At 40.6% G+C, this 22,609-nt stretch overlaps 1 long non-coding RNA gene and 1 other non-coding gene across 4 annotated transcripts in view; one reads left to right on the forward strand and one right to left on the reverse strand.

Annotated features, from left to right (window-relative positions):
• Positions 1-626: 626 nt before the first annotated feature.
• The window catches only part of LOC116280972 (uncharacterized), a 382,863-nt gene continuing 360,880 nt past the window's right edge, over positions 627-22,609 (reverse strand). For 2 of the 3 annotated variants that reach the window (XR_012073627.1, XR_012073631.1), the window contains one exon: positions 21,135-21,738. This is a non-coding gene — a long non-coding RNA (uncharacterized lncRNA). Of the gene's footprint in view, positions 859-21,134; positions 21,739-22,609 lie in introns of those variants that run through there. The other variant, XR_012073628.1, reaches the window with a different exon arrangement.
• On the forward strand, positions 7,910-7,981 carry TRNAA-UGC (transfer RNA alanine (anticodon UGC)). Its single transcript has one exon. It is a non-coding gene; the product is annotated as a tRNA-Ala (tRNA).

The following is a 22,609-nucleotide window of genomic DNA, read 5'->3' on the forward strand; positions in this document are numbered from 1 at the left end:
GCAATAAGACAGTAAGGTGTAATTAAAGGATGTGGCTTTCTTTCAGAAGTAAAAACCAATCTGGTGGCCACATGTACTCTCCTCCTCTCCCTCAATGAGTGTGATGAAAGATGTCAGGGTAAGAAATTATGGCGATTGGAGATACACCAACTACACGCTAACATGTCAGGCTTGAGCCCAGATTCCCACATTGACTACATGCAGGAATTTGCACCTTGCAGCATTGTACATTAACCGGCTATGTGCACATTTCATACCACAATCACACTTGGCCATAGCACTGGTAGTGCTGAGGTCAGCTCCCCCCACCCCCAAACACATCTTAGGTGGGAAATAGAGTTGCTTATCCTTCCCATTTTGAACTCTTGGATTACAAACCATAAATTACCCAGGCTATGGCTCATGAATTATAGCCATTTAAGGACTTTCTATTTCAGCTGGTGTGACTTGGAAAACTCAGACAACTGAGAATGAAAAATATCCTGGAGACAAACTGTTTTCACACTACACAGTGATATTTTCTTCTCCCCCTCCCCCCACCCCCCAAATTTTGTTGGGTATTTTGGCCAGCAGGAAAAGAATTCCGATCCTTTTGGTCAGTACTGAATGATTTGACCCCATGTCTCTGTGTCTTTTGAGAGTTATCCAATGAGTCCATCATAGCCCAGTAAACATCTGCTTCTCTCTCCTATTTTATGCTTTACTGGTCAATTCCCATTGGTGTAAATAGTTTCTGTTCCTTTCATAGGACTGTCTTCGTGGATTAACAGTCACGAACACAGTGATGTGGTGATAACGACCATCTTCTCCTTAGAATTTGGTTAATTTCAGTTGCGCTTAAAAAATGTGCTTTGAGAGCTAATGGAAAGAAAACAGAAAAAAGAATGTGATAGTCTGTGTATGGCCTCACTCACTGAAAAAATAAGACATATAAACAAAAAAGGTAACTCAAGAAAAATATAAACTATACTCTATGTGTGGTACAGTAAATAAATGCTGTGAGAACAGCAAGAGTAGGTTATGAGCAGTAGGTTTGTGTTCTTCCTGAGGGCCTCACAGAAATGGTTGACAGGAAACTGCTGCTGCACAGATGGGGAAAGAATTAGGGGAACCTTAATCTCCTCTTCCGAATAGAACACTTTGCCTCTGACTAGTTACAAAGAAAGCTACTAAGCTACAATGCTTCTTGTTAACTATTCTGCTAATTAACAAGAACACACTTTTAAGTAGACTTTTACGTTTATTTCATTTAAAAAACTTTTAAAAAGTCATCTAAGAATCCACTGAGGCTATCACATTCTTTTATTTGGGATGTGTCAAGATTAATGATCTGACTCATGAGAGAATAAATACAGATATTCTTAGTGAGAATCAAGGACTAGGTTCTAAGACTTTGTGGCCTTTTCTAAAAGGCTTTGTTGTACTATTCTGAGTAAAGAACACCTCAAATCTTCTCTTAAATGTGTGATGATGAAGGAGGAAGGGTCATGCTGCTGGAGTGGCAAAGCAGATGAAGCTGATGTTAGACCTTGGTATGAATTTGGGCTTTGTCTAGGTTGACATATCTTTGGACAAGCTAAACTCTTTGACCTCAGTTTTCTTATCTGTAAAATGGAAGTAACATTCTACTTCACAGAGAGAAAGCAAATTAAAATATGTCAGTGTTTGGAAAGAAAACTGGATGCTCCGAGAACTATAGGTATTATGACAACAACAGCAGCCATAACAACAGCAATAGTGAACAGTTAAGGAGGGCTCACCGTGTTCTAGAGACCATTCCAAGAGCTCTACATGCATTAGCTCCTTTAATCTTCACAACAACTTAATGGGATACATGTTAACTCCATTTCACAGAAAAAGCATAAAGAGTTTAAAATATCTTTTCTCATAGTATCAAAATCACTATGCAGTGCTGTTTCTGAAGGTCTGCATTGGAAGCAGTGTGATGAAACATTTTAGAAAATGACGCTTAATAACAAGACCTGGAAACACAAGAAGATCCTCAGTTCTTCCCCTTTGCTCAGTGCATCAATTTTCAGTACATGCTCTTTGAGAAGGGTAACATTTTAACCTTTGTGGACCTGTTTCGGCCTCAACTGCTATATTCCTTTGGTGAACCGTCTCTTTCTATGAAGTACACTATTTATCTTCGTAAGACCTACCAATATCTGAAGCTAACTGTTATTAAAGAATTTGTTATATGTGCAAGTTTCTTCTGTAGAGCACAGGGAACTATATTCAATCTCTTGTAGTGACCTATAATGAAAAAACATATGAAAACGAATATATGTATGTGTATGTATGACTGAATAACTATGCTTTACATCAGAAATTGACACAGCATTGTAAACTGACTATGTGTCAATAAAAAAAGAATTTGCTGTAGTTTTGACACAAGGCAAAGGGGGTGACTATTGACTGATACTACAATTTGAAAATTATTTTAGATTTTTCTGCTCATTATTATATACAAATGGCATTTAAACTATAAGTCAGTGCTCTTATCTGTTTCTTTTGGTACTTAAAAAAAAACCCACCCAAACAACCTAGTTTAGAAGCGAAATCATAAGGCCACTAAGTAGTTGCATTTTTTGTTTATATTTTATTTTCTGTTGAAATGGCCGAATTAGAAACACATTTACAATGTCAGACCGTTCTGCATTTGGCAGGAGCTATTTTAATTAGGTAATGAGCATAGTTTCTTTCTGTTCTTCAGAATCAATTTTTAGCCTGAAACATTTAAAACCTCTTACCATCAAATTTAGATAGGTTAATGTAACTTTCACAGTTTTGTAGTGACTAAGCACATAAGTGATTACGATTGAGATTACAAAAAAAGGATAATGAAAGTTCAAATGAGGGACTTGTTTAAAAAGATACTGAGAAGTTAGGTATACTCTCTTAAAATTCATTAGTAGGTATAGTGAGTTTTTAATTATTATTAATAATGTGCACATTTAAAACACATAAGCAACTTTAAAATTTCACTGAAAATGAAGAAAATAAAAGGTTTAATCTATCTTTTCTCTTCCTGAACATTCTGTGTAATATAATCATGAGAAATTATAATATGATAATGTTCACAAACTGAGTTAAGGAAATAACTTGTTGCTGATATGTAGTGTACTAGTGATTGCAGTATTCGGTCTTTCATTTTCTTATTTTGACAGATCAGAAGTTTAAAGATCTTAAATGGGTTATTTCATTCATAATGTTTTTATTGGGGGGAGGAGGGGGTTCAAGAGCTTCGGGGGAGGGAAGAACTCCTGGATACATTATCTCCAGGGAATTGGACGTCTAGGCGGAGAGAACTCATCTGTCTATTAATTACAAATGTCCTACAAATGGAAGAGTTGCTGGCAGAGTCTAACTCCTCGAAGGAGCTATCATACCAACATTTTACTGACGTTCCAACTAGTGGTTTTACTGCAGGGGAAAAGATTCAGGCTGTGTGATCTCGACTACTTTGAGGGGCAACTCTCCCAATTCCACAAAAACTTGTGTCAGTCCAATGTAAACATTCTTGCCACTCTTAAATTCTTTGAGAAAAACAAATCATATACTAGATTACCATTTGAACTTAAATACATATTATAATAGGCTAGTTATATCTATCCATATGCAGGCAAGATCTGTATTCTCTTACTACTGTTAGATTTTATATTTCAAATCATTCAAAACTTCTTATTTTATTTTTAAACCAACTTTCATGAGGTATAATTACATACAGTGAAGTTCCTCCTTTTTAGGTAGACAGTTCAATGAGTTTTGGCAAATGAATACAGTTGCATAACCATGACCCCAATGAAGATACAGAAAATTTCTGTCACCCCTTGAAGTTCCCTCATGCCCCTTTGTAGTCAATCTCTTCCTCCTGCCCCCGGCCCCTGGTAACCACTGATGTCATCTCTCTTCCTACAGGTTTTCCTTTTCTAAAATAAATCTTATATAAATAAAACTATGTGGCATGGGGGGCTTTTTCATTTTTAATCAATGCAAACTAAAATATAAGTTTTTACTAAAAATAAAATATAAAAATTAAGTCCCTATCTCTCCTTCTGCTTGTGTTATGTTCATATTCGTATCTTCACTGTTTTTGTTCCAGGTGCCAGGAAAGCATTAGAAAGACAATGAAAAGGAGATTGAGAATAAAAAGGATTGATGACATGGGAGCTGAGAAGAGGGATAGCAACATGAGAAGTGAGTGACAGAACAAATTCATTCCCTCCTCCCACCCGTGGGAAAAAGGAGATGCCCAATGTTTGCAACGTCTACCCAATAACATCAGCTTTTTCTCTGTTGAGGTTACAAAAGAGTAACATGATGACATATTTCCTTTTCTTATTTACATTAAAAATAGAGTTCTTAGTAAAATGAGGATTCCAAAATATTTTGATCTTTCAACATCCTGGACCTCTCTAGCTGGACTAATTTCTTTTCTCTGTAATCAAAGGCATTTACTTTCTTTGAAACTTGTCAAAGGGGACAGTAAGGGACAACAGACAGACTGTTTCATTAGCTGTTTAACCTTGAGCATGTCTCTTACTCCCTTTTAAGCCTTAATTTCCTCCCCTGGAAAACGTAGATTAATAATAATAACTTCCTCATAGGGTGGTTATAAGCATTGAATGAGAGAATGCAAGTAAGGCCCTGTGCCTGAGCGTAGAAAGCACAGAGGAAATGTTATTAGCCTTTGTTCTTGTCTTCTTATGCATGTAATGTAGGGTGAAAACAGAATACTTTAAAATAATGTGTGGCTCCTGTTGGTACATTATCACAGCAGTAAGATGACACAGCATCTATTGAGGTAAGGAGTTGAGGGTGTAGGGAATTAGTGGTGTGTGCAACCACTTTAGTGGAAAAGAGGATAAAACCCTCTTGAAATAGTCAGAGAATGGTTATAAACCAACATAAAAATGAGTATGGTAATTCAGTATAAAGAATATAATATAAAACTGAGGAAACGGGTCTAAGATTAGGCATCAAAAATTTGCCTGTTACAGGAAAAATTTTGGATGTTAAGCCCAAGTCTTTGAGGAGGGGACTGGCCCAGACTGGCAGGCAGGCAAGCCAAGAAGGGATGAAATGAGTTAAATGCAAGGAGGTGGGAATGGTTAAGGATGACAGAGAAACAGAGGGAGGAGATCGAGTGGCTCACGTGGGGGCTAAGCTGTAGGGAGAAACAGAAAATAATCGAGAACCTAATTCAGAAGGTGAGAAAGGGAGGGGTTGGGGCAGTTAGAAAATGTAATCAATTGATACAAGAATTCAAACAACACTTACAGGTTATCTGCAGTGCAATCTGGAGCTACTTTAAGTTCTGGAAGGGGATAGTGACATGAGGAAGACTGCTTCCAGCACCACGCACAGTGGTTCAGAGGAGGTCTGCGGAGATGTGTGATGATGTGCGGCACATGTGTGGCCTTTCTGCCTCCCTCTCCCGCTGCAGACATCAACAATCAATCAAGATTCTGATCCCAGATGCAGCCTCAGATCCTTCTCAAGACAGCATTCTTGGACGTACTATTTGTTGATTAGAATTGGCAAAAGAGCTGAAAAACATTGCCAACTATGAGGCGTATGGTAAAGTATATCACAGTGGTTAATGAGGCATCCTTGGGTGAGTGTGTTTTGCAGGTCTTAGGGTCACTGAGTTCTGCATCACGACCTTGGCAGCGTCTGTCATAGAAATGTTCTTCAAGGGCATTATGTGAAGTCTGATATGACACCGCTTCCTCTAAATATTTTATTAGCTTTGTAAACTTAGAGGATAAGTTTACCAAATCTGTAATTTTTGTTTTTCATGATTGCTGTTTTTTCATAGTCATTAAACATCCATTTGTTAAAGGCTTAACACATTCCATTACCCTACAGAATTTACTTTTGCACCAAACTATGTTTCAGAGCAATTCAGGATTAAATTAATGTGACAGGTCCTCTTTATCAATATGGCAGTCCAACTGCTGGAGGACAAAATGATTTACATTCATTTGCACGTGTGTGTTTGGGTGTATGTGCATATATATATACATGCATGTGCGCATACACATCTTGCACAAACTTGTGGTCTGTGCCCTGGTATGTCCTTCAAACTAGAGGATTTTTGATAAAATAATCCTCTAAATATCTCAACATATGGTTTAAATCATCAAAGAGAAAAAACCGCTTGTATAAGCACGTAGAAGTCACCCCAAAATACGTACATCTTACTAGTTAACTCCCTCTGCAGTCAATGTAAACCACGAAAGATAGTCATTTTGAGTCAAACTCTAACATACATATATTTTCAAAGCATCTTGCTTAGCTTGAATTATGGGAGGTGCTCCAAGTTAGGACAACATGGGAAAAGCATTGTACTTTCACTGGGCAGTTATATTCAGACTGTTTTCTGACAAAAGGTCAAAACTATTTTGAATGCCCCTGTTGCTGTGAAGTTTTACCCCAAGAGTTGGTAAAAAAGGAGTAAGAGGGGCCAATCATTTCAGATGCTTCTATGTTCTGATGACTTTCCAGTGGCCTGGGATCACACAAAATAATAAGAATTAAGTGGTAATTAAATCCAAAGTTCAGCACATGGTGACAAAGATTTTAGTACTTTAGGATTTTTGATGCAGAAATGTGAAACCACCCTGCTTTAGAGCTGGAGAGGCCTCAGCGATCATCGACCAGCCTCCCCCTGTACATGTGTACACACCAAGCAGCAGAGTGGTGTGGGAGTTGTAAGTTGCCAGTTAGAGCTGTTCTAGAATCCATGTCTGCAGACTTCTACTTCTATGTCTTTAGGTATTGACTTATCTTTAGTGCCTTTTCCCCTCTTTTAGAGCTTCACATTTGAAAATTCTTTAGTCACTGAGAAGTTGCACCTATGCTGATGGTTCTCCTCCCTGGACCAGCGAGAAGAGGCAAGAGGTGGTGAGGAAACTTGTATCCATGACTTCTGTGGTGGGCTGCATATGTGGGCATGGAATGGTGGTCCCGTTATTGAATTCAAAGCCAAGGAAGTTGGAGAAGCCAGGTGATGTCTCCTTTCTCTGAACTTCCCACCAGTTGGAGCTTAGTCATGGAATGACCAGTCTTACTCTGTTATCTGTCATGTTGCTTAATGTGATTTCCTTTTTTATGTGTGTTGTCCTGTTTATGCAGCACAGCAGGGATGGCCACTGCAGAGTCAAGAGACTGGAGTTGGGGAACCATGGGACCTCCCTTGTCATTCCCAGAATAGGTTGATGGACCCTGAGAGTGCAGTAGGCTGCGATGGGGCAGATCCAAGGAGTTACCATTTTGATCCTGTTATTGTGGTAATGTTTTCACCTGCCTATCTCCTCCTTGTTCACGGGGCAAACTCCTATTCACCCTGCAAGACTGACTGCTAATTCCTTTTCTTCTTTGAATCCTCCCCAGACTAACTTTCTCCCTTCTCTCTCTTTTGGGCTCCCAGAAAGATATATTTGAAGTGGGGTGTTTGGGCTGAATGGTTTCTGAGATCACTTCCCGTATTTAATATTTCCTAGTCTTTTTGACTCTTTTAAGCATTTGGAGACATTTGACTTTGTACCCATACTGGGGTTTCAGGTGGAGGAATCATTGGAACAACTCATGTTTCCCCTTGGTTGGCTTGGCATTCCTGCTCCTGGAGACCAAGCCCTCCAGCTGGCGGCCAGCCCGGCACTGGTTTCTATCAGGATTGGGAGGAATTTTTCTTCCAGGGCACATCCTGCTGGGATGCGGGTTCCTCGAAGATGCTGGGTCCTGCGCAGCCAGATCCCTGCCTGTTGAGCGGCTCTGCAGCGGGCGTGGGAGGACTCGGTCACTGTCCCCACTAGCTCTGCTCCTTCTTTGCCTTTCTACAGATGACCAGTTGCGTTGGTCGCTTCGGAGACATTCTCTCCTCTCTTTCCCTTCCTACTTGGGGAGTGTAGCTCAGTGGTAGAGTGCATGCTTTGCACGTATGAGGTCCCAGGTTCGATCCCCAGCACCTCCATGAGCCTTTCTCCTCTCTTGTGTTTTCCTGAGTTGTGTACTAATTATATCCGCTGCAAAATCTGAGAGCCACCCCTTCATCATTTTTCTTCCCTAGAAGGAAGTGTTCCTTACGTCTCCAGTCTCTGGACCCTCTTCTCCCTCAAATACTCCCCCTCCCCCTACACCCCCCCCCCACGAGGGGGCATCTGAGGGGTCGCTGGTTCTCTCTATATTATAACTATTTGCTAGGGACTGACTGGGGAGTCTTCACTTTAATTATTTGTGATCACCCTGACTAAAACGTACCTCCATTACTCTCCCTAACCTTTTCTGCCTTACTTTTTCTTCTTGGTACTTATGCCAAACTGACCACGGTATACACTTCGTGTATGTAGGCTTCTCAACGCCCCACTACAACCAGAACGTAAACTGCAAGAGAACAGGAACTCACCCTGTTTTGTTTCTGCTGTATCCCCAGCTCCTAGAAGAGTGTCTGGTGTATAGTAGGTTTTCAGTAAAAGCCTATTGAATGAACAGACCCTCAGTTCTCCCGAGCTAATTGTCTCGCACCCACCACCTCACTCCTCTGTGCCTCAGTTCAGGATTAGGAGGTGGGAAGGGAGGAGGGGCAAAAAGAGACCAAAACTCCAAAAGGTTGAGGACTGAACTGGAGAGGAAGGAATTGGTTTCTGACATTCTGTCTGGAACTCAGTGAGAAGTTTGTCTTGTTGAGATTCAGGCCAGTAGAGTCATAGAAAGGACACAGAAGGGAGCTTGATGTTCCTGCCTGCCTGCCTTGGTGAGATGCAAAGGTCTCGAGAGCAGAAGAGCTAGGATTAGGAGGTCACGAGTAGCAGAGACCTCTAGCTGGAGTCCGAGACCGGGACCAGGGACTTCAGCAAAGGGTGCCAGGCTGGTGCTCAAAGAACCCTGTGGGACCAGCTGTACCTCCAGGTACAAGATGAGCCACTCCACTTCATGGGGAGGATCCACAGCCCTGAGGTTCTTCCTCCCAGACCTGCCCACAGTTATGCAATTTTTCCTGCATAGACACAAACTTGAGAGAAGCAGGATGAAAGAAGACATTCTGAGAAGTAATAGTCAGCCCTGAGAGAGGCTGAACTTTGAATTAAAAGAATGTTTAATCCACTAAAGACTGAGTAAGACTGAAAGAGGCTGAGATAACTTTAATTGACAAATATTGGTTTTTTCTTTTGCCATCACTGGGCACATGAATTTAAATACAAGATGAGATCCATTAGGGATAACAAAGATAACGCCTTTTAAAAATATATGTAAGTATGGGCTAAACTTAAGCTATCCCTCCTCCTCCCCCGCCCCCCACCATCAGCCCCAAATGATGCTTTAGAAAAAGATTTAGTGATTAGAAATCAGGACCAACAAGCCTAGAGCTGTAGACTGCATAGGGGGGCAGTCCCCCAAAGCCTCGGGAACTTGATTCTCACTCTTAGTCTTTAAGCAGGGGCAGGGGCGCTTCCTGTCTTTGGGTATCTTGAATATCTAACGTGTCCTCTGCTCCAGCCCTCCCCTGCTGCACTCTCCACGGACAGAGGGCTTTGCACATCCTTTGAGTCTCTGCCTCTCCTGAAAACATACCAGGAGACTGGGGACACAGAGAAAATGCCTTCCACTGGGGACAATTCCATTCTCTTTGGTTCTTTGCATATCATGGTGACAAACTTTATTATCCTAACACTTGAAACCAAAATTCCTCTTGGTTGCTTTGTGTAGGAAAACATTTGATAGCTCTTGGGGATAAATACTGAGACTGATGGATTAGCTGGAGACAAAGTAACAAAAGAGACAGATGGCGGAATCTGTACTTGAACTGAACAGGGAGATGGTGTGAGGGGTGGGGAGATGCGGGAGCCATGCAGTGGAGTGAATAAGGACTTTACAGAACAACTGTGTGCATTTTGTATTTACAGATTGTCATGTTCACAGACTTTTGCAAGTGTTTTTGCTTTTGCTTGCTTGTTTGGTGTGGAAATCATGAAAAGTGGCTGATATCCCCAGGTATCTGGTTTAGAAGATGAGAAGATGATGCAGAATCAGAAGGAAGTCTGCAGCTGTCATGGAGAATGCAAGGAACCCAGGATATTCACAGAAACTCAGGGAACAGCATTGGACCTTCCACAAATGACAAAATGGGGGTTCTAAGACAATCTTATTTAGGCCGAAGACCAACATCTGGATTACATTAACTGAAAGTCTTGGCCAAACCGAATCCCTCTCCCTCCCCTCTTCTTCAGTCTCAGTGAGCTCTTGTTTCCCAGGCATTTAAAGTTTTCATTCCTTAGGTGGAGCTGTTTTCTATTCTCTTCAGAAAACATGGAGGGAAGGAGGAGGGCCCACATTCTCTATTTGGGTTTCTCATTTCCAGGGTGGAGCCACTGGCTGGTTCAAAGAAGGATACATGAGAAACAGAAAGTTCTCCACACAGGTCCATATCAAAATCACATTTTATTGATTTGGCAGTGAAGATACTACATGTGCAAATATTTAAAGAAGTCTCTAATTGAGGGGCTGGCTGTCCTTTCCTCATTAAATATGTGTCTGCTGCTCACTCTCACCAGTTGCTCAGGGCCTAGATCACTGCAGTTTCCATTTTTTTCTGCAACAAAATGCAGTTGTTCCTGTGACCCCTGCAAGCCTCTGAAGCTGGTCTGTCGTGTCCCACAAATCTTTCACTATGTGACACTGCATCCAGTGGTCTTTGGTGACACTGTGCCATAGTAAGGACTTTTTAAATTTAATAAAACAAAACACCCAAAAGACTTGGCATATATTCCTTCTGCATCAAAACTTTATTTTCATTTAAAGATTATGCTGGATGTCTGAAGACCAGCATCAAATTATGCTAACCCAGCCCAAGAACAGTCTCCGAGGCATGGCTATCTATGCTCCATTTATCTTTGAAATTATCTTAAATGGATCCTTAAGGCAACTCTTGACCCTAATAAATTAGGTTCTTGACATATTTAGGATTTAGGATTAGTAGTATATCTCCCCTTCTTCCCCACTCCTGTTTCTCTTATTACATGAGCCAACCTGTTGGCTGAAAATATTGCCGGAGAGTGGCTACAGGCACAGCAGTATAATTCATCAAAGCCAGTACTTCTGGAAGGTCCCAGAAGTAGCCCAGCGCGTACTTGATAATAAAAATAATCTACCAAACCTACCCCACAAAAACGAAACATCATCTGTTGGACTTTTTACAAGCCAAGATGTCTCTCCTCCCAATTTAAAAAACGTGAGTCAGCTAAAACCAACATTAATAAAAATAAGCTTGTCTTTCAGTTGGCATCTAGAACAGTAAGAGTGCTATTAGGTTCTTTTATTACACAGCCCATTTCTCCATTTCCTTGTGGCTTCTTCCCTCTCCCCTGGTGGGAGTCTGGAGGCCTTCGGGCTAGAGGCCCTGGGACAAAGCACTTAATTTCTCCAGGCTATTGTTATTTATTTGTTTTTATTTTTATTTATTTATTTTTTAATTTGTAGTTTTTTATTGAAGTATAGTCAGTCTTTAATGTGTCAGTTTCTGGTGTACAGCACAATGCTTCAGTCATACATGAATATACATATATTCATTTTCATATTCTTTTTCACCGTAAGGTACTACAAGATATTGAATATAGTTCTTTGTGCTATACTGTATAAACTTGTTAATCCATTTTATATATGCCAGTCAGTGTCTGCAAATCTCGAACTCCCAGTTTATCCGTTCCCACCACTTACCCCCCGATAACCATAAGTTTGTTTTCTGTGTCCGTGAGTCTGTTTCTGTTTTGTAAACAATCTATAAAAGATAATAAAATAATGCCATTTGCAGCAACATGGATGGTTCTGGAGAATGTCATTCTAAGTGAAGCCAGAAAGAGAAAGAAAAATACCATATGACATCACTCATATGTGGAATCCATTTATTTATTTTTAAATGAAGCAATTTCTAGGTGATTGATAAGTCTAGGTGATTGATTCTGAGATTTCCTAACAACTCTAATACTCTGAGTCAATGAATTTCTAATTGCTCTGCATCTGTGTTAGCACTTGGTATTGTCAGTTCTTTTTTTTTTTTCAGTTTAGCCCCACCCCCAATCTAATAGAAGTATTGTGGTATCTTATCATGGTTTTAATTTGCATTTACCTATTGACTAATGATGTTGAGCATCTTTGAATGTGTGTAGTTAGCATTTGTATATCTTCTTTGGGGAAGGGTTGAAATCTTTTGCCCAAGTTTTAAGTTGGTTTGCTTGTTTTTATTATTGCATTTTGAGGATTCTTCATATATTTTGGATTCATGTGCTTTATTAGATATGTGTCTTGGACATATTTTCTCTGTAGTGTCTTTTGACGAACAGAAGTTTTCAATTTTGATGAAGTTCAATTTATCAGCTTTTTCTTTTGTGTATCATACTCTTTGTGCCACGTCTAAGAAATCATTACCTAACCAAAGGTCATAAGACTTTCTTCTATATTTTCTTCCAGAGGCTTATAGTTTTAGTTTTCACATTTAGGTTAGAGTCCATTTTAGGTTAGTTTTTACATTTGGCATGAAGTATGGGGTGAAGTTTCATTCTTTTGCAGTTAGAGGTCCAATTCCACTACCATTTGTTGAAATGATTACTCCTTTCCCACTGAATTTCCTTTGTAACATTACATTTTGGTAAATAATAAATGCTAGTAATTTACACACATTCCCAAATGCTAGATCGCAGGCTCCTGTAGCTGGATCTGTTTTATGAGTCACATGTGTAACTGAGATGACAAACTATGCTTAAAGACAATCAGTGCTTCTTGGAGCAGGTTGAATTTTAACATTTTTCTGCAGTGTATCAGCAAAAAGATTCCATTGTTTTGTGAGCAGACCCACTTAGAAGTCCTGGCTTCCATTAGAAAAAAAATGTACTCTTTTCATTTACTTTATAGCTTTTTCATAATTTTAAAACCAAAACTAGAAGAAATTTCTAATTTCTAATTCTTTAAAGTTTGGAGTGCATTTTTGCATAGAAATAGTGTTTGTAAATGATGGCACATACCCAGGCTATCCCATAAATATTTGATGTATCCATCATTTAGAAGAAATACATTTATCACAAAAAGAAGAAACAGCAAGTAGGTGGAGGCTTGTGCAGATTTTGTTGGAAATTTATTTAAAGGATTTTAGCATGTTGTGTGTCAATTATATCTCAGTAAAGTGGCATTTTCTATTTGAGCTTATTATATTTTAATCACATCACAAGAAATGTCAGAATAGCACAAAATGAGAAACTTTACAAGCTCATATTTCATTATGAAGTTAGTTTGTACAGAGCTTTGGAATGGACTTCACTTAAAAAAATATAGGTATTACAGACATTGGTTCTTTAGTAAAACCAATTTAACCTAAATGGTATGGTTTTCCCTTTTTTTTTTAAACAGCATAATTACTTTATGCATTACTGACGATGGCACAGGAATGAGTGATAGTCATTAATACCCACTATGTGCAGATAGGCATTAGTGCTTTCCTTAAGTTTATTTTAATCTTATTTCCAGTAACACCTCTTTGAGGTAGGCAATTCCTCTCCATTTAATAGATTTGAAAACTGAGATTTAGAGAGGTTATGTAATTTGCCCAACACCTCTCATTAACAAGTGATGGGTCTGAAATTCAAATCCAGTCCTGTCTCCCTCCAGAGCTGACTGTCCACTAATAATCAGGTTGACTTTTCAGCTAGTAAAATGATGAGCTGGGGAGAGATCTTCCTTCAGAGAGAGAGAGGAGAAGAAAGGGAGTTCAAGGGGGTGAATACGTAGAAATCAAAAAGATCATTTAAGGTAGAACTGAATGACCTGTGAGAGAAGACTTAAAAGAGGGGAATATGTTCTGCCGAGAAAACCTGAGGAGAGGGAAATGGGATAGGGCATAGAAGAGGGACCCTTAATAAACGAGTTCCTCTTTCTGACCACTAGGTGACACCATTGACAGAAAACACCTCAGTTGCTGTCTGGAGGCGGTGTGGTGGTGAGGGTGGTTGTGGTGGGGAGCTCGAGGCAGGGGAGAGGAGGGAAAGACACTGAGGACAGTGGTAGGAGGCAGTGGCAGCCCATCTCCACAGTGAACACGTGAGGCAGTCAGAAGTCACGTCGATCCCAGGGAGAGTGCCTTTTTGAGGAAGGAGTTCAGCCTATGGTCGGTTCATGTGTCACTGTTGATCTCAGTGTGCATCACTGATATTTTAAAGAAACCCCAAGTAGGGAGAGATCTGTATGAGTATCAGGGTTAAGAGCACAGAATCTGGATCTTGACTTTATAGGTCTGGAGCCGGACTCTACACTTCCAGCTCTGTTGTATCAGGCCAGTCACTTAACCTTTCTGATGCTCAGTCTTCTCTGTAAATGACTATAATAATATCTACCTCAGAGAGATGTTGTGAAGATTAAACGAAATAATAGAGGTTACGCACTTAGGATAGTGCCTTCCTCAAAGTTCTTGTTAAATGTTATTGTTGTCATTACTGTCTTCAGGTGGACTCTAGGAGAAATGACCACTACATTCAAATCAAAAGTGGATGAGTTAACATAGCTCCAGCACAGTAAGAAAGGGACGTTTTAGTTCTGATAATAGAATTTCTTTTGCTCTGCTGAGTGTAAATAAAATGTAAGCGTAAATGAGCCCTGCAGTCTAACCTAACCTTTTAATTTCTAAGTAGAAAAAAAAAGTTTGTATCCATGCATATTTGCAAAGAAACATGGAAATATTGTACTTTTCATGGTCAACTCTAGGCAAAATTTCAAGGTAATGAAATTCATTTTTGTTGCCCCCTCAGCTCTCACTTCACATCGGTGGCTGTCATCCTCTCTTCGCCTCAGTTCTCTCCTCCTGACCTTCCCTTCTCTTCCCCCCAAGTTTCCAATGATCTGATACTGATTTAGCTGCCCTCGACCACTCTATGGAACACCCAGAATGCTCTTCTCCTGAAGTCTTCCCAATCTAAATGCCACCAAATTTCTTCTCGTTCTCCCCATTCCCTACAAAATTCCAATTCCAAATTTCAAATTCCTCTATCATTGAAGCTCAAAAGTTGAACTTAACTAACTCATAATAAATTGAGAATGAGTAGATATTCTTACCATTCCCTGGAATGTTTGCATTTTGTAGAGACCTCGTTAACAGAAATGAATCTGTAGTTGATGGCATTTCAAGCCACGTGAGAAGGTTACCTTAGAATTCTGAGCACTGGGGAGGAGAGTTTAGGAAGGGGAGGTCTTCCTTAAATTCCAGCACTTAGGAAGCCACCAAGAAACTATAGATCATTGAAAATCACCAAAAACTCAGAGATTTTCATATTTTTAAAAATACTTTTCAGTATTTCCTTTCAACTCTTTACCAATATTTCTTGCATTTAGGAAAATTAATTCTCTTGGATCTCTTTTGATTTCTCCATTTTACCATTTTTCAACACTGTTAGTGTGGCAAAGGCTCCTGGTTATTTTCCAATAGTCATTCTCTTTTCCTTCCATAGTAATAAAATCCCTCACTTTATGGCCGCAAGAATAAAGCCCACGTTCCCTACTTTTGCTTGCAGCCAGGTGTGGCCATGTGTTTACATTTTGGATGGTAGGATGCAAGTAAAAAGGTGGTTTTTGACCTAAGGGACTGTCCTTAAGAGAAAGGACCTACCATCTCCTTCCTTTTTCTCCCTCCAGCTGGCTGGAAGGCAGATATAAAGACGAAACTCTAGGCACTATCCTAGACCAGGCCACCGAAGTCCATCCTCTGGGGGGACACAACAGGAAGTGGGAAGAAGCTGGGGTCCCTACTGGATTAACTGAATTACCGAACCCGCGTTGGACTGAGGATCTCTGGAACTTTGACACGATAGAGAACTTTGTGTGTTTTTGTGTTTGTGTCACATGCAGCTGAATTTAATTCTGGCTACATGTAACTAGTAGGAAGTCATACTTGAACTGAAGGACCAGCTCATGGGTAATTGTGCATCCACGAAACTATAACTCAGACTCTCTCAGACAGTTAGGTGGTGAATTTCAGAGTCAGTATCTGTAATATGCAGCCTTAACCTCTCAGTAGTGCAATCTCTTACGCTGGTGATCTAGACTAGAGGCCCGCACAGTTCAGCGTAACTTTCTGCGGCGATGTAATGTCCTATATCTGGGTTATCTCTGTGGAAGCCACTAGTCACAAATGGCTACTGAGTACTTGAAATGAGACTTTTGTGACTGAAGAGCTGCATTTTAAACTTTACTTGTTTTTAATCAAACTTCAGTAGCTACATGTAGCTTGTGGCTACCAAAATGAATAGGACAGCTCTGAATCAGAGTTTGACACAAACTCAAAGAATGAATCCACATTTCTGGGTTTGAGCAACATTTGAATACTGAAAGTGATCAACGGGTTGGTGAAGCCAGTTATAGCTAACTGAAGCTACCTCTCAGGGAGAGTGAAAATTGAAAAAAAGGTTAAAACACCACCCCTACCACCCTCCCCCACAATAAGAATATGCCCAAACACATTTACCTTGAAGGTATCACACTAGAATATTTTAGGGCCTTAAAACATGGAAGGTGGAAATACAGACTGGTGTCTTTTGGGAGCAGCGCTCAGAAGCTGTGGGTGGGAGCTTTGCTCCTCTTCCACCCCCCACAAGCTTGACCCTTGACCTTGTGCTATTGTCTCAATGGCCCCACTCAGTTCCAGGCTTGGCTCCTCATTTCTGGTGAATAACAGGCCTCCTTCCCATGTCTCAGGTGTTCACTGAGATTCCCGGGTTCTGCCTACAGGTGGCACAGTGTGAGCATGGCTGTGCATTCGGGAGCCCTTTCCCAGTCTCCCTGCAGCCACTGCAAAACTGTAAATGGCAAAAACAAATATCCTTTGCTGGAGGCTTGACCGTCACGTGTTCTATAATCAGCCCTCAGCGTGCGGCTGTTACTAGCAAGGTGGACCCTGCTTCTTTTCTAACTCTGCACTGTGAGCAGAAGATTGGCAAGAGCTGGTGAGGGGAAGCTGGGGACTTTGGCCTTTTATATGTACGTCAGGGAACCTGCCTTTAAAGACTGCTTTCAGATTTAGAAAATGATGCTAGAATTCCAAAACAGCCCAAGATCTTTGTTAAGAGACCACACCTATTTTATAGTATAGTGTTATACCAGATGCTGGAATTTTCTGGGCAAGTGGAATTTCTAGTTTATGAAATTTTCAGTGAAGGGGTCTCCCTGGCTCTCTGCTTGGATTCTAGAGATGAATACTTGACAGATAACAGGGAAGTATATGAGAAGCTCTGATTATTTCCCAAAGGCGAAAAAAGGAAGTTCTGCATTGACTTTTTTTCTTATGTATTTCCCTCCCATTCAATCTGAGATCGACTGTGCAGCTCCAGGCAGGTAACCTTTGTGACTACAGGTAAGGTACCACTGCTTAGAGTTTTGGTGCCATCCAGACTGAGGATCAGATCCTGACTCTACCACTTACTAGCTGCATGATCTTTGACAATCGTTTAACTTCTTGCTTTACTCATCTATAAAATGTGGGTAATGATAGCTCCTGCTTCATGGGGTCATTATGTGATTTAAATGTGATGATATAATTTAATGTGGTTAGTATGGTTCCTGCAACATAGTAAGTGTTTAATAAATGGCAAACGTATCCTCATTGTACTGTTTCAAATTATCAAATCAGTACATCATCATTCTTTCATTGAAAAGCATTAAAGTGCCCACTTACACATATTTTTCTTCTAAGCATACACAGTTACTGACATAGACCTGTAAAAATATAAAAAATACATAGGAACTACGTTGTACTCTAATTCAAATCAGGTTTTGACTGAAGTAGGAGATGCTGGAGGATGCTCGGTTAGAAAACCATTCAGAGAAGAAAGTCAAGGCTGAAGGGGCAAAGGGGAATTTGCCGTTTTGAAGGAAGACAAACTGGGTCAAATGCATCATTAAGTACTAGGAATACACAATAATTCATTTTGCCCTGGAATATTAAATAAAATCCAGTGTAACTGAATAAGGACATGCAAAAATCTGAACTCATCCACCTAAGTTGGGTCAGAGAAAAACTTGCCCAGAAAAGGAGTTCATGTCACATTGGGTCCTGGAAAGTGGGACCCAGAGAACTATGGAAAAGGATTGGCACAAAGTGTCAGAGTGGGCTGAATGTCAACCTGAATGTCCTCTGCAGTCTACCCCTCTGGTGACCCAGCACTCAGTCCTCTTTTCCTTCTTCCTCACATTCTCCAGATTTTCATTAGGGGAACTACCCCTGCACCACTGTGTTGCAGCTGTAAGAATGGGGTGGGTTTGATTTAAGACAATTCAGATAATCCAGTCCCTTCTTGGCACAGTGATTGGATCAGGTAACCCAGGCCTGAGCCCTTTGGTGCACTGGTCTGTCCTCTAGCCTTAACATGGTTCTGAGGTGGTCTTCAGCACAGAGGTCATAGTTTTCAATCAGTGATTTTGACAGGGATCTCACCCCCACCTCCGTCTCTTTCTCTTTCTCTTTCTCCCTCTCCCCTGCCACCTCTCTTCACCATGCCCTGGAAAAGAACAGGGAAACTGGAAACTGGAAACTAATTGCTACCAAGAATCATCTTTCAACCAGGACAAGAGTCAGTCTAAGGAACAATGTGACAACAGAGAACAAATCTGAGAGCAGAGTCTGATCACACCATACCTGAAGCCCACATTACTGCTGGCCTTTCACTTAGTCAACCAAAAAATCCTTTTTATTGTTTGTGAGTTTGACTTGGTTAACTTGATACCTGCAGCCTAAACTGATACATGAATGGATGAAGAAATGAACCAGTTACTACAAAGAAGCTTGAGGTCCGGTTGATATCAGGGCTCAAACTGGATTTGAGGTCCACAGGATGAAAATGGTTCCAGTGCTCCTTGAATAAGGAAGGTTGACTGTAAACAGGAATTTTTTAATGTAGCAGAATAAAAAGACTGACTTCTCAGGGTTTGGTCAGCAAAAGCCTGAAAGCTCAAAGTGTGGCTGTGGTGCAGACTACTGGTGGGCCAGTGGGGAGCAGAGATGTTGATGGGGAATTCTGGCATTTAGGTTCATTCTCAAGTTGTGGGTGCTACTCAAAAGCCTCCATAGACGGTGCTAAGAGACTAAAGAAAGTAAAAGAAGAGATGGCCAATTAAGGGAATCCTCATTTATCCTTTGTAAAGAAGTAGTAAAATATTATGGTTAAGAGTATGGGCTTTGGTGGCCAGACCTGGTTTTCAGTGCTGCTTCTGGCACTTACTACAGCAAGTTATCAGGCATGCTGAGCCTCATTTCTTCATTTGTAAAATGAGAGAGAGAGACTAAATTTCTTTGAAAGTTATGGCAAAAATTAAACGTGATATTTTATGCAAAGCTTGGAACCTAGAAAAATCAATTAGTGACGAAACATAGTTTTTCTTATTCATAGAACTAGGATTGTACATGTTGGTGGAAATGTTCACAGGCTACTTGAAAGTTGGGCGGGCTGCAAGACTTTGTGACTTTAGCAGGAAGGCTGTCCTGGTGTGTAATGATCATGTCATTCACTTTGGGGATTCTCTGGAGGTTTTTCAATCCCTTTTGCCAAACTTCGGGTGGGAGAGAAGTCCACCTTGGTTTCTAATTTCCACCTGACCCCAGAGTTGCAATCATTATTTTACTGGAGTCACACATGAGTTCTCTGGAAAGGAGACGGGAGCCGGCCCTGAAGTCACAGCGCCTGGCACACAGTAGGCACTCAGAAAGATGCTGTCTGCGGTTTGGGTGTGGCAAGTTGACTGTTTTCTGTCAGACACTACGATTAAAGGATACTGTCTGAAGGGGGCCGAAAGATGATACTCCAGATTCTCTTACTGTTTCTACATTTTAAGACCCTTGGGCAAGGAGTTCGTTTATGGGCTGGAATGGGGTCTAAATTTACTGTGAAAAAGATAAAGGCGCTGGCTACAGCTTACCTTGTCCAGAAACGGTTCCGCTCAGGGGGCTGACTGCAAAGTTTTTAAGGAGGGCCGAGGGCTCGTGGAAAGTTCGTTATTCTGAGCTCACTCTGTGGCCTAAGGCAAGCCGTTTAACCTCTTGGTGTCTGGAGTCCCTCATCTGTGAGCCAGGGAAAATAATACTTTCCTACCTCACAGGTGTGTTGGGGGCATTAATTAATGTTTGTCTAGTGCTCGGGGATCCGTGATGAAAGGCAAGCATCATTATTGTCGGTTCGCTGCAGGCAAGACTAGATTATAGTCCTCCAGATGGGCTGCACATGGGGAGTGGTTTTAGCAAAAGACTTTCCCAAATGAAATGCAGGCTTTAAGGTTTGGGGTCGCTTCAAAAGAAAAGGTGCCAGGGGAACGTCATCCTCTCCTTGCCTTCGCTGGCTCGGGTTTTACTACGTGCAAAGTTAGAAGTCAGCATCCTAGCGCTAGATGTTAATTGATTCAACAAGGAATATTTGTTGCAGTCGTCTCTGCTCTGCATTGGTTTTCAAAGGTCCCCATTAAGTAGGCGAGGGCGGTGTTGCAGAAAACTCAATTTCTTGTGACGAGTAGGAGCCATTGAGTGTGTCTATCCCACAATAAGTGGGGTAGACAGAGCCATCGTATCTTAACAGCAGCCAAGTGGACAAGTTGAATAGGCAAGAAGTTTCAATCTTTTCATTTTGTTTTGTTGAAGGCCCTCCTCCCCACCCCCTCCCCACTCTTTTAAAAATAGCCTTTTACGCTCAAGAGCACTGGTATGTCCTTGAAAGCTTTTAAAGAGGAACATTTTGGGAAAGGGTTTCTGGGCAAAGGACAACAGAGTGTCTGGACGTACTAAAGCTGGGAAGGAAGGAAAAAAAAATCTCCCCTTGAGTACTAGACAAATTTTTGTTTTCCAAAAATTGGAAAAAAACCAAAAATTGGAAACACTGATTCAATTAGTACACTTGTCCAATTAAAGGGCAAAGATAATATTTCTTTCCCCACGAGCAGAAGTGTATTTTCTCTTATAAATACAGAAGAAAGCCAAATGAAATATTTTATTAATATTACCAACCCAGGCACTAGGAAAGCAAATAGAATCTTATTTGGGGTGAATTCATGCTGCTGCAAATCGGCTGGAACAAAAATTCTAAGGCAGAACTGCAAGTGAGGATACAGTTACAAAGTAAGAAGCATATTCATTCATTTATTTGTTCATTCAGCAAATATCTATTGAGTGTGTTTTAAGTGTCAGGCACTATTCTGGACACTGGGAAACAGTTGATGTGCAGCACAGACAGGGTCCCTACTCTTGTGGCGCTTACGGTCTGGTTGGGGAAGACAGGAAGACACAAGGAAACAATTGCGAGCACAGGAAACTACAATGAGGTGAAGGCAGTGAGAGTCTGGTGGTGATTTAGTCTGGAGAGCTAGAGAGCCCCGTCCAGAAGGTGTCGGTAGGCTGGTAAGGTCCTACGGTGAGAGCACGGTAGAAGACAATGTTAGAAAATGACTGTTGTTATAAGGGAGACTTCAACAGGCATGGGATGCAGCTTGCGATTCCAGCACACCCCTCCAACGTGGCACCCAAATGTATCTTCTCTAATTTAGACTCGTCATCATTTACTGCATATAAAGGAGAGTGAATTCTGTTTGGAACCGTCCAATTAGCATAGCTGTCTGGAGTTCTGGAAATGATCAAGGACCATGTCAGGAGACTTGGTTGATCCTGGTTCTTCCAATACCTTGCTGGGTTAGTCTTACTGTCTCTTTATACCTCAGTTTCCTTCCCTTCAAAAAAAAAAAAAAAAAGGAGGTGTTGGTGAGGTCCTTTTCAGGTCTACTCCTTGGAAAAACATAGAAAGATTCAATTATTGTAAACCCTTGGTGTTTGGAAATCTACAAACATGATAAAAGCAAGCAGCAAAACATTTGAAAAGTCTGTATATCAGTAGTTCAAAAATTTGAGATAATCAGGCAGACAGCTGAGTGCAAAAGTTAGCCGTAGGGAGTTTTTTTTATAGTGAGTCTTTATAATTCCTTATTGCTTTTGTAGAAAATGAGAGTTAAAAAATATGCAGTAGAGAGTTTTCAAAACGTTAGAAAAGTAAATAATTACTACTACATTTGTGGTTTCATTACATTTGTGTTCCCTGCTTTCACGAACTGCCAGAAATGAGTAGATATGAAACGTCCAAATTTCGTAGCTAAGAATTCCATTTACAACAAAAATTAGACCATTAAGAGGAAATGTAGTAAGTAAATTTAGGAATAATTTATACTGTAGTAGCCCAAACTCTTCCTTAGTTATTAAGCTATTAAGAAGTTTCTTCAACAATAATATCCTAAACAATTTTATGAGAAAATAAAATTATGCATTTTTGGGGTCTATAAACTAATGAAATGACACTAACAGTATTACCCTCTGTGGTGCTCAACAATGCAAAAACAGTTCCATGTTTCTTATTTCATTTGGGCCCCATAATTGCTTCGGAAGTAAATTGGATAGAATTTATTATTCCCACTTCACATAGAGAAAAATTGGTGCAGGAGTTGGGAGTTTCCTGAAGTTATATAACTAGTCATTTAAGGTAGAATCCAGGATCCTGAATCCTGTCTGCGGCTTCAAGCATCCAAAAATGGGTGCATATATAACCCGAGT

This window comes from Vicugna pacos, chromosome 6 (assembly GCF_048564905.1).
Source record: "Vicugna pacos chromosome 6, VicPac4, whole genome shotgun sequence".
Classification (NCBI taxonomy): Eukaryota; Metazoa; Chordata; class Mammalia; order Artiodactyla; family Camelidae; genus Vicugna; species Vicugna pacos.